At 47.6% G+C, this 11,556-nt stretch overlaps 1 protein-coding gene across 1 annotated transcript in view; it reads right to left on the reverse strand.

Annotated features, from left to right (window-relative positions):
• The window catches only part of LOC147722229 (biliverdin reductase A-like), a 279,271-nt gene extending 270,734 nt beyond the window's left edge, over positions 1 to 8,537 (reverse strand). Inside the window, exon 1 of the mRNA XM_086966811.1 lies at positions 8,438 to 8,537. The gene's annotated coding sequence lies outside the window, so the exon portion shown is untranslated. The remainder of the gene's footprint in view (positions 1 to 8,437) is intronic.
• Between the last annotated feature and the right edge of the window lie 3,019 nt (positions 8,538 to 11,556).

The following is an 11,556-nucleotide window of genomic DNA, read 5'->3' on the forward strand; positions in this document are numbered from 1 at the left end:
TTTGTCATCAGCACTGAAGGGGTTAAAAAACACTCTATTTAACCATTCCCAATGTGTAGTATGTAGGCTGCTGTTAATGAACGGCCGTAGAGTTAGTTTCAATACTAACAGTTAAATGGACCATGAAGCTGGGTGCGCCAAAATTCATGAACTTTAGGTGCTAAGGAGTTTTACGGCGCTCTAGAAGGAATACACTACACACACAATTTGCTGTTACTATACAATGCCCGGGTGCCTGCAATAAAATTGGGGAAGATAGCACCTCACTTCCCACCACCTAATCAACCGATTAGGCACAATTGACAAAGATGTGATACTGCAGCACTCCACTTATCACAGTAAATAAAGTCTCTTGGTTATTGACTCAGCACTTCAGTAATATCAAATAGTCACAAGGCTCTTCAAAACTTCTTCTTTTATTTACAAATCCGATTCCAATCCCATGCCAACACGTTTGGCCGAAGTTAGTGATAACTGAAAAAGAGAGTAGTAGAAGAGCAGGAGGTAGGTTATAATCCAAAAAGTCATTAAATATTTTTATGTAAACACAGCGCATTGATTCAAAGTGCAGTCCTTACTCCCATTGGGTAGAGATTGAGAATGCGTTTTCTCTATCTCCAAATAGGTAGCACTGTAAAGCCAAGTTGAGGTAAATACCATTTATAATAACTAAATAGCACGCATGGGAGTGCAGTGAACATGTCACGAGTGGTCTCAGTAGTAATGAACCATTTTCCTTTCACTTAAATGCAACGTATGAAATGATCACGGCACCGTTTGTGTGTAATGTATTACGATAAGAATTTATGTTGTTACTTGTTTAACCTTTGAGACTATTGTTTTCTGAAAAGCGGCAAGCATTGCACGGTGCACCATATGAGAAAATGTGTATTATGTGCATGACGTATATCACCATGGAGAGGTATTTATTGAGCAGATGGTTGTTGTCTTGGGTCTTAAAGGGCTCTGTAAATAAGAATTGTTATATTTAATTGAAGTGGGGATGGTAAAAAACATATTTTGTATTATTTCCAGCCCTGATGAAGCCGAATGGTTATCACTAACCTCGGCGAAACGCGTTGGCATGGGATTGGAATCGGATTTATAAATAAAAGAAGAAGTTTTGAAGAGCCTTGGGACTATTTGATATTACTGAAGTGCTGAGTCAATAACCAAGAGACTTTATATACTGTGATAAGTTGAGTGCTGCAGTATCACATCTTTGTCAATTGCGCCAAAATTCATGCCTGTATTGCCAGGTGCACAGGATTGCAAGCTTGCTGGGCAGGACACAAGGCTGAATAAGCACATATGCGGCGTTACACATTTGACAGCTTGTACACCACAAGTTGTAGTGCTGCACATTTGCATTTATTATCCCCAGGATCTGTTTTAGTGGCAATGTTAGGTCTCCTTTTAGAGATGTATCCAATAATAAATTAAGCAGACATGATACCAGCTCGACGGGATAAGGCAGCGCTAAGCCTGTAGGGTATCAAGATTGTTTGCGCATTTATAGCGTAAACCGAAGTTTGAAACGAATTTATGTAGATAAGGGATGTAATCCCCACATACTCAATCGTGTCCCACCCAGGGCTCGAGTCGGGGTACCACGCGGGTGGACGGCATCCCCCCACTTATTTTACCGGGTGGACGCCGTCCCCCCTGCAAAACAACTGGACTTCACTCTTTGGCCTCTCTGGGACGAGGAGCTCGGAGCTCACAACACACTGCTCACGCGCTGGCTTCTCAGATGCAATCACATCTAAGGGGTGAGCGAGGGGAGGCAATTAACCTGATGGTGCAAGTCACCTTTCGTGACATCACTACCTGTTGTGACGTCACTTCCGGTGACAGCCTCCACCCGCTTTTTTTTTAGGACTTGTGCCCCGGTCCCACCTACTTGCTGTTCTAGTACAACACAAGTGCCAGAGGGTGAGCTGCTCTCTTTGATCACTCCTCCTGCCCCCACCCTTGTACTATGGCAGTGCCAGCATCCTGGACACCAGAACAAGCTGTACCGTCCCATGCCACCACAGGCAGCTCTCACAGCAGAATACCTGGGAGGAGCACACAGTGGCATTGTGTGCGCCCCTGAAGTCAACTTTCTGCGTGTCTTGAGCACACACTGTGCTATTATGCTACTCTACTTTACACCATTCCACTCTGAGTCACTTTACTCTGTACCACTCTGCACCATGGCACTCTACTCCAATGCACTCTACATCACTCTGCTCCACTCAGTTCTGCGCCACTGCACTCTACTCTACACCACTCTATGCCACCGCACTCTGCAGTATCTACTTGTGCACCACTCTAATCTACTGTGCACCACCCTACTCTGCCAGTACACTCTACCAGGCACTCTGTGCCACTGAAGCGCTGCACTCTGCACCACTGCACCACTGTACTCTGCTGCAATGCATTCTGCACCCCTGAACTCAACTCCACTGAACTCTACGCCACTCTACTCTGTATCACTTCACACTACCCCACTTTAATGTATTCTGCATCACTACACACCACCCCACTGCACCCTAATCCACTCCTCTATCCTGCACCATTCCACAACACACAATACCATTCCACATAATTAGGTCCATCACACACATTGTCACTCTAAATATTTCATTTTCATTAGAGTTAATACCATGTAATTACGATCACATAATTGCACATCACACCATGCCACATATTTCAACTTCACAACTCCACACTGCACAATTCCACAAAACAACATTCCACAACAAACAATTCACAAAACAACCCATCTCTACTTCACACTTCCAACAACCCGGTCATCTCTCCCCCGTGCACCCAGTACCCCTCATCTCTCCCTCACATTACCACACCCCCTCTTATCTTGCAATTCCACTGAGACCCTCTATCTCTCTCACACTCTGCCTCCTCGCTATACTGCCTGCTCACACATACTACCTTCCTATACCTCCCCATGCTGTGCACTACTCCACCTGTCACCTCCAGCCCCAATCCCAATCATCACAGTCTCTCATACTCTCTCTCATACCTCTCTCTCTCACACTCTTCCCGTCTCTCTCATATGGTTCACTTCAAGTCTCGAAGCACAGTTTATTTCTTGTGCCTTTTCAAGATTTTCGAACCCTCAAACCCACGCTCTCCTCCTTGTCTTACCATGTCTTTTGTGTACACAGAAGCCTCCTCTTTATGAGTCTCTGGCCTGCTCTCCACTTCTTTCTCTCTTTCTCACATACTCTTTCTGCTCCTCTGTCTGGAGTTCATACACCACTTTGTGCACAAACTACCTATCCCTCTCCCTTTCTATCTATTCTGTGCGCTCTCACCCCTATCTATTCACCGTGCCACATTATTCCACTATATAAATACACTAAAAATGTACACAACAATTCCAATTCAATGCCCATAATTCTATTACATACCACATACATCCACTCCACTCCAAACAAAAACATATGGGTTCAAGACATTGTCATTTACAACGCCAATAGCTCACACTCTTACAAAAGTGAGACCTATTGCATTACAAATGCTTGTTTATTTTGCAGCTGAACATGTGACACAGGAAGGAGGTAGGGATATCAGCTAACCTTCTGCAGTCAAGGAGGGTTGTACTTTGCTAAATTGAGAACTGCACAGGGATCAGCTCCTACGTTATGACTGAAGAGCGTCGCTCCACTGTTGAATGGCAGCAGATTTATTACATGAAAAATAAAATGAAAATAAAACAATTTTAATATCATTTTTTTTTCACCTGACCTGCTGGCTGCCAGTGAGCCTAGTCATAGGGCGAGGCGGGGGCATGCAATTTGATGACAACAGTAGGGAGGAAGAGTGATGGGCTCAAGGGCGAATGTCAGTTTGGCCAGCAATCTTAGGACGGCCTAACCGGCATAGACACTTATCATATCTCCAGCCCGAGCTGTGTTGAACAGTCGGGTGGAGTAAAGGGCCAGGCTCCCAGGCCCTGTCTCAGCACCAAACCCAGCAACTCAGAACAATTCCAGAGCATCTCTCAAGCTGGGTATGGTATTCCCAGCATGAGAGCAATGTTGGATTGTCAACTGGAAGCCTGCGCTGTGTGCACCAGCCGAAGTCGAGGATCGGGAGAGGAGCAAGGTGGTGGCCACAGCTGCAGGTATGTAATGTTTTCTACTTTTTTATTTCTTGGTCTGCGTTTTTTTATTTTGCTATTGTGGAGTGGTGTGGCTCACTGGTTAGAGGCGGCAGACCCGAGAGCAGAGGACGGCCCGGGACCAGGGCTCAATTCCCGACGCGGCAGGGTCATGGACCAGGGTCAGCAGACTCGATAATTCTCATCTCGTTGCCTACTCTAACCAGGGATCACACTCAGCAACTCTGGGCATTAGCTTGCCTCATCTCCACAATGGCCCCCCACATACGCCGGGGATGCCTGGTTTCACCTTGGAAATACGCAGTAGGGACCATCTCACAGGGAAAGCCAGGACGGGTTCCCCAGCGGTCTTCAGCGCCAGGATACTCCTTCAGGAGTTGATTCTAGCGCATTACAAACCCACATTCAATTAATTATTCCCCCCCGAAGCCCCACAACTTTGGATTCTGAGCAGCCACCACTGGAAACGCATGAATGCTGCCCGGGAGACTTCTGCTTCCAGGAGTTGTACTTGTGCAATTTTGGAGGCCATTACTTGGCTGCGCTAGGGAGAAAAGAAAAGATTTATGTGAACTGATTGTCCATGAAATGTATAGGCTTTCAAAGAATTTCCCGTAGGCCATAATAGCATGGTTCAACATTGTCCTGAGATTAAATTGAAAAGGTGGTAAGTGGATCAGGGCCCTCAATGAGTCTGCAAAATGGTTGAACAGGAAGGTTGGTAAGTTTTGTACACAGCCAGTTTATCCTCTATTCCTAACGGGTGCATCAAGGGTGAACGTTTTTTTTTTTACAGGATGGGGTACACTTATTGAAGAAAAGCAATTAGGTGTTTCTGGAGAACTTGCTGGCCTGGCTAGGCCAACACACACAGTATAGGGGGGCAGATAGTAGAGGAACTATGCTGGCCTGTGGCGGGTGAGGTCATGATTAGTTGGCATACTTTGGGTCCCTTTGCTGCATTCTTTTATACCAAAATAACATTGTCATCGCTGGACCCTCTAACAGGTACTGGCAGCAAGTTAAAAGGAGGTTGCAGTGGCACAGTGTAGAGAGCGGTCGCTGGCATGTGGTCCGCGCTTGTCAACCACCCGTGCAGGTACAGCTGACATGAGCTTGCACAGGCTCTTGGAGCACGGGGAACTTGGATATAGGGGGTGCCCAAGGAAGGTGTCCTAAGTGCAGCCGGGCCCTCTGCACAAGAGCTCCAAAGGCAGGAGAGCTCCTGGTACAGGAGAGGGAAAATAGGAGCCACCCATAAGGAGGGACTTATCCTTTGGAGGGGGGGGGGGTAAGAGGAAGGGTCAAAGACCCAGTCATGATCTCACTCAGAACAGTTATGTTTTTTTGTTGGTTACACAGGAACAAACTAGTTATGGTTAGGTGACTCCCATGTACCAGAGTCTCTGTTAAAGCTAAGTCTCACATGTAAACAATATGTAAATAATGTTGTTACTGTGCAAATTTTGATGTGTAAAAATATTTGTGTGTTTGAAATAAATAGGCCCGGGGGTCTTACTACCACCAACCCAAAGAGCTGGTCTCCGGCCTTGTCATTGACATTTATGGATGGGTTTCGTGCGGGCAGGTACAGAGTTGTGTGGGGAGGTACCCATGGGACATTGACAACTCCCTGACCATATCATCACAAGCGAAAGTAGAGCTAGAGTGTAGATACTACAGGGACCAATGTTAGCCTCTCTACTGGTAGCTCACACTACACTTCAGACAAGAGATGCCAGTCGAGAGCACTAACCACACAGATCTGGAGAATCAACATGATGACCAATCACTCCGGATTTGCTGGGGCAGTTCTTGTTTTTCTTCATGTGTCCCGAAAGATTTCACTAATTTCAGCACATGTTCTGTTTTTTTTTTTTTTAGAGAGGCTCAACTGAACACAAAGGGATGCAAGATTTCATGTATCCCAATGCCTTATTAGTTATGAGCCTTTCAGGAATCAATCTAATTGACACAGATGATACTTTGTGTAGAAGGTGGATTTAATCTATTTCCTTTAGAACCTCATTATCTCTGTTTTCTACGCTGATGAGCGCTTTCTTTCAAGTCATTCAGTTCCCCCTCTCCAAGTGAAACTATGTACCAATTCTATGTTTGTGAAATACTGCGGCTTTGGGCTTTTAAAATCAGGTCATCCTAGAATCAATCTCCTACAAATATGGATTTTGGGCTCGAACTTGCCAAATTTTAAGAACTTCTAAATGAAAAGACAGCATAGGCTAGCACAACATGTTACAGGCAAGAAGTACCACAAGAGCACTAAGGAAACCAGAAAACGACATCATTGTGTTACAAAAACTCAAAATAAAGGCCTCCTCATTGTCATCACTCCCAGAACCATCCAGCATCTACACCAGTCACACTTCCTGTTCACTGCTTCTTTAACCAGGAGTGTTTAACTGCCTGTATGTTTTCGTACCCTTTAGCCATCCCAACTGGACTATCTATAACATAAAACAATCAGGAAGGCCCCTGCCTCTAATATAATAGAAACATATCTCGGAACGCGCAGAATAAGTTAGAACTAACAGCTAGCCACAATTATATTCTGCATACCTTTCTCTCACACCACCTTCTCCATCACACTGCTAGGCCCAGCGCTACAAGAAGAGTTAAGAGCACCTCTCTTGCAACTCATGCACGACACCAAACACTTAGGATCACACAAAAACAAAACTTAGCTAACCCCGTCACCCCTGGGGTGTAGCGTCTTATCTACACGTCCGACGACATGTGTCCCACATCAGGCAATGAAGCACTATATAAATGTTAAAATTAAATGCAGTGACAACTAGAGGAGTGTGAGCCACTGAAATCTCAGGCCACATGCCTGGCTCTGGCTTGAGGTCCACTTGGGCTCTTGAGCCCAAAATGCATTACCTTTTGATTTAAAATATGAGAGGACAATAGAAAATCACCTAATGGCTGAATGGCACAACATGAAATTAGAAAACCTGAGCTTTTTCTGGACTTTCCTTCTTGGACGAATTGTGTGATTCTACCCAAATACTTTGTTTCACTAAGCTTCCTTTAGCCTTATTGCTTTTGGGAGCACTTTGAAATACGTGATTACAGAGTGTGTGCCTCACAAGCACTTCTCTTGTGCCTGATTTAAATGGCACATGCTAATTAATTGCTCCATGTAAAAGTATAAGCCACTCAGGGTGCATACGACAACTCACCTCCCTCTTAATCTCAATACCTCAAGACTTGGATCCCCTCCCCCCACCCCCTATAAATAATGTGCTATACAAATACTGATTGATCGATTGATGGAGTTGTCATGACGGGGGGGGGGGGGGGGGGGGGTATTGATTTATTGTGAATGTATAACGTGCACGTGTAATGTAAAGCGCCCTGACACCCAGCAATGGGATGAATAGTGATATATCATTATAAATAAAAGAAATCAAACAAAATCGTGGTATTCAAATTGTTACAGGAGTCAAAGGCATGCCTTGCTGAAGCACCCGTGGAATAAGCTGTGCGCCTTTGTTTCCCCTCCATTGTATTTAGGTGCGAGGCTCCCTGTAGCTCCCAGCCGGGATAATCCAGCAAAAGGAAGGCTGATGGCCCTTCACTTAGGCCTTTGTTATGCGCCCCCAACCCCATCCCCATCCTAATCCTCCGGCAAGTTGCTGAATGGAACTACGGCAGACCACTCAAAGGCGCAGCAGAATGTGTCCCGGTGTCTGAAAACTACCCCGGGACAAGTATGGGCCCAACCTCTTGGAAGCGGTGGCGTGGTCCACCCTGTGAAAAGAGTGGGTGGGTAGACGCCTTCTACTCGCGGGTACCATCGACTTGTGCCCTGCACCTCTGTGTTGGGCAAGAGGAGGAGCTAGAGTCGAGTCGGCGCTAGATGACTGCAGGTGCTACCAGGGGCTAAAGCACTTGTCGCGTTTTTTAAAGGAAGGGTGGTAAACTCCTCATGTCTGCTCTGTTTCTAATGCGGACAGCCCGGATGAAGGAACGTACGGCGGACCCGGTGGGTACCTGAGCTCCCCGTTTAAGTACCAAGTCTCGGAAAGAGACGGGCTATGAAAGGAGGAGGCGGGCGCTGCCGGCGTGAAAGAGGCAGCTGCTGTACATTCACATAGAAAGTTCACTGGACACTTGAAGTGACACCCCGAGCTGTGCGCCCCGGCATACACCCAAAGCAGCGGGTCAGTCAACGCCGAGTCCCATACAAACTGCTGTTACACAACTCATCTGGGCACAGCAGAATACATCGGGAGCCTACGGTGCATCAGTGACAGACAGACACGAAGGGTAGAGACTTACTGTGTGTAGACTGCTGCTATCTGTCCAGGGTGTCCGCGAACCTCGTTGACTTAGAGGAGAGTGCTTCGACCTCCCGGCTAGCCCTGGTTACTTAACAGCGCCTGGCAGAGGCGCGCTCCCGACTCTCGAGCACATGCTCAGTCACTTGACGCGCGCTCCCGCCAGCCGCAGCTGTGTCACTGAAGGGCGCGCCAACGCCCTGTGGAGGTACCGGCAGTCTCCAGTGATGAGCAGCCAGCCGAGGCAGCACATAACCTGCCCTAATGTATGTACCTACTTGAAGCCCCTATGCAACATTCCAGTGGGAGGTGTTATGAGGTGAGGGCTGAAAGAGGAAATTATCATTGATCTGGATAGCACCTTGACCTCTGCGGATCACCTCTTTTTTTATTTTATTTTTAAAAGTTTATATAGCGCTAGCTTGACCCGTAGGTATCAGAGCGCTTTACATACACACAGTAAACAGCAGACAGGACATTACATCACATAGTTGGCCGGCAGTAAGGAAGCAAACCAAAGAAAAAAATACAGCATGGGGGATAAAAATGCAGTGCAGCGGAAGGGAGCAATAAAAAGAAAAAGGTGCGAATGACATTATCCGGTCACCCACTATCTTGAATGCCCAGAGAGAGAGGAGACAACTCAGATAGAGAAGTCTAGGTAAGTTGAAAGTATTTGTTTAGGAGATGGAGTTTCAGGTCCCTTTTGAAACAGGAGAAGGAGGGGTTGCATCTGAGGACTCCAGGGAGAGCGTTCCATATCCTGTGGGCGTTGCCAGAAAACGATCCTCTCTAGGCGATGAACAACAGTTAGTTAGGGATTTAATTGGTTGGCTTGCATCCCTAAACACTGCCTTCACATCCCTGCTTTATCACTTCATAAACAAACATAAAAAATGCAATCAGACTCGCATTTGCTGAGTTAGAGCTAATGGCATTGTAAATGCCAATATCTTTTACCCACAGCTTTAAGTGGGTCATGTCCTACCGGTGCTCAGCACCAGCAGTTCTAATAAGCATTGGCATAGTCAATAGGTCTCGGCTTTGGGACCTTATGAGTTTAACCATGCAACAGTTAATGTTGTTGCCCCAAGGATATTGTGCCGCATAACTAAACCCGTATAAGGTCCCAAAAGCGAGACCTATTGGCTATGCCAATGCTTTTTTTCTGTGGAGGCGCAAAACTTAAGCCCAATCACTACCAACATGTGGGTGGAGCCAAAGCCCTCTTTGTAGTACTCCTGAAAGCTCTATTGCAGGTTGATCACTGTAGGAAGGGGGAGGCTCTAGTTGGCGCAGTGCAACACTAGCGACAAGCAGGGACTCTCTCTTCCTCGTCAGGGCTGAGGGTTACCTTCCAGAAAACCTCTGCTTACCCTCTAGGTAGTGTGGCTTAAGCAGTCGTAGGCTAATCTTTGGGGCACATAGGGTTAAACACTTGCAATAGTATACCGTCACAACCAACCCACCACACAATGAGACCAGACTGTATTCTGTAAAAATATATATCTTTATATAGACTTCAAGCAGGCTTATGAATACAGTTGTCAGACTTTCAAATAGCGGTTCCAAGTTACTTAGTTCAAGTTGCCACAGATCGTTCTAGCAATAAGAGTTCTTTCGGGCCTTCTGCCCAGTTCAACAAAGTTCTTGTGGAGCAGGCGGTTTCCAGGGGATCTGTCCCACGTCGCGTTGCCTTCCCGGGGTCGCTGTTCGTCGCGGCTCTCAGCCGAGCAGTTCACGGGTCATCCGGGGCAGCGGTGTTCTGTGGAGGCAGGGTCCTTTCCTCGTCGTCCGCTCCGACCCTGGAGGCGGCAGTTGCGTGGTGGCGGCAAGTGGCAGTACGGTCCTCAAGTGCAGGACGTACCCAGCCAAGTGCCGGTGCAGCTGTGCGCTCACAGCTGGCTGTCGGGCAAGGTACCGACCTAGGGGACTCTCACAGGGCGACTGTCCGTCTTTGCAAGTGGATTGGCTGCTCGTTGCGCAGTCAACTCGAGAGCTCGGACCGAACGGGTCCTCCTTCGCTTTGCTCTCGGGCTCCCGGTGCAGTTGCGGTCACGGTGCTCGGGCCAGCGGCGGCTGGTCCTCACTTTGCTTTCGCTGTTGCTCTGGGCCCCAATCACGGTGGTCAGGTGGATGTCGTTGCCTTGGAGGAGATTCCTCCATCGGTACTGCCACGAGGAGCAGCACACGCAGTTGCTTTCTTCAGGGTGTAGCGCCCACTGGTCCTGGAGCGCTGGTCAGGGGGCAAGTTCAGTTTCAAGCCCTTGGAGATCTTTTAGCAGAGTTCGGCACAAAGTTTTGTAAAGCAAAAGTCTTTTCGTAGTCTTTCCTTTTTCCTCTCCTTCGGCAGCAAGGCACCAGACACAGGCAAGAGACAGCACTCTTCCTTGTCCTTCCCGGTCCTTCTCGTCGGGCAGAGTTCCTTCTGTAGCCCAAACAGGATCTAATTTTCAAGGAGCAGGGCTCCTTCTTTTATATGGCATTTCTTTTGTTCTCGCAGGCCAGGGGGGCCTTTGCATAGCCACTCTCAGTCCTTGAGTACCCTGGCGGGTGTACTCCGGCTTCTGCTTTCAGTGTGAGGGGCAGGCGCATCAGACGCCCCACAGGAGGTGGAGCCAGCATTGTGCGGACAGGGGCAGCCAGAGTACCTTGTTGATGGGGCTTCGCCCTTCCTGGGCCAGGTGTCGGTTGAGTCATCCGACGCTCCCCAGGAGGGTGGAGCCAGCATTGTGGTGGCAGAGCACAGCAAGATCCAGAGTCAAGAGCCACTCCTACCTCCCACTAAGGTGTAATCTGCGCATTCACCACCTGTCATCCTCCCAGCCCTGTCACTCACACGTCCCAGACAGTCAGATACACATACCAGCAGAGGCGGACTGAAATGGTTAGGCAAGCAAAGGCTAACTTTCTAAAAGTAGCATTTGCAAACCCAGGATACTAAAATAAACTTGACTACAAGAAATATTTTATCATCCTGAGTTCAGGCATACTAAACATGACTCGCTACCATGCTCCTCGAGCCTGCTGGGATTATAGGGTGTAATAATTCCAGCAGCTCAGTCTGGCCTAATGGAGCAGGTAGCCTTCAATAGTGAAATACGGTCTTGGTTGTAAGTC

Source organism: Lissotriton vulgaris, chromosome 4_1 (genome assembly GCF_964263255.1).
Source record: "Lissotriton vulgaris chromosome 4_1, aLisVul1.2, whole genome shotgun sequence".
Taxonomy (NCBI): Eukaryota; Metazoa; Chordata; class Amphibia; order Caudata; family Salamandridae; genus Lissotriton; species Lissotriton vulgaris.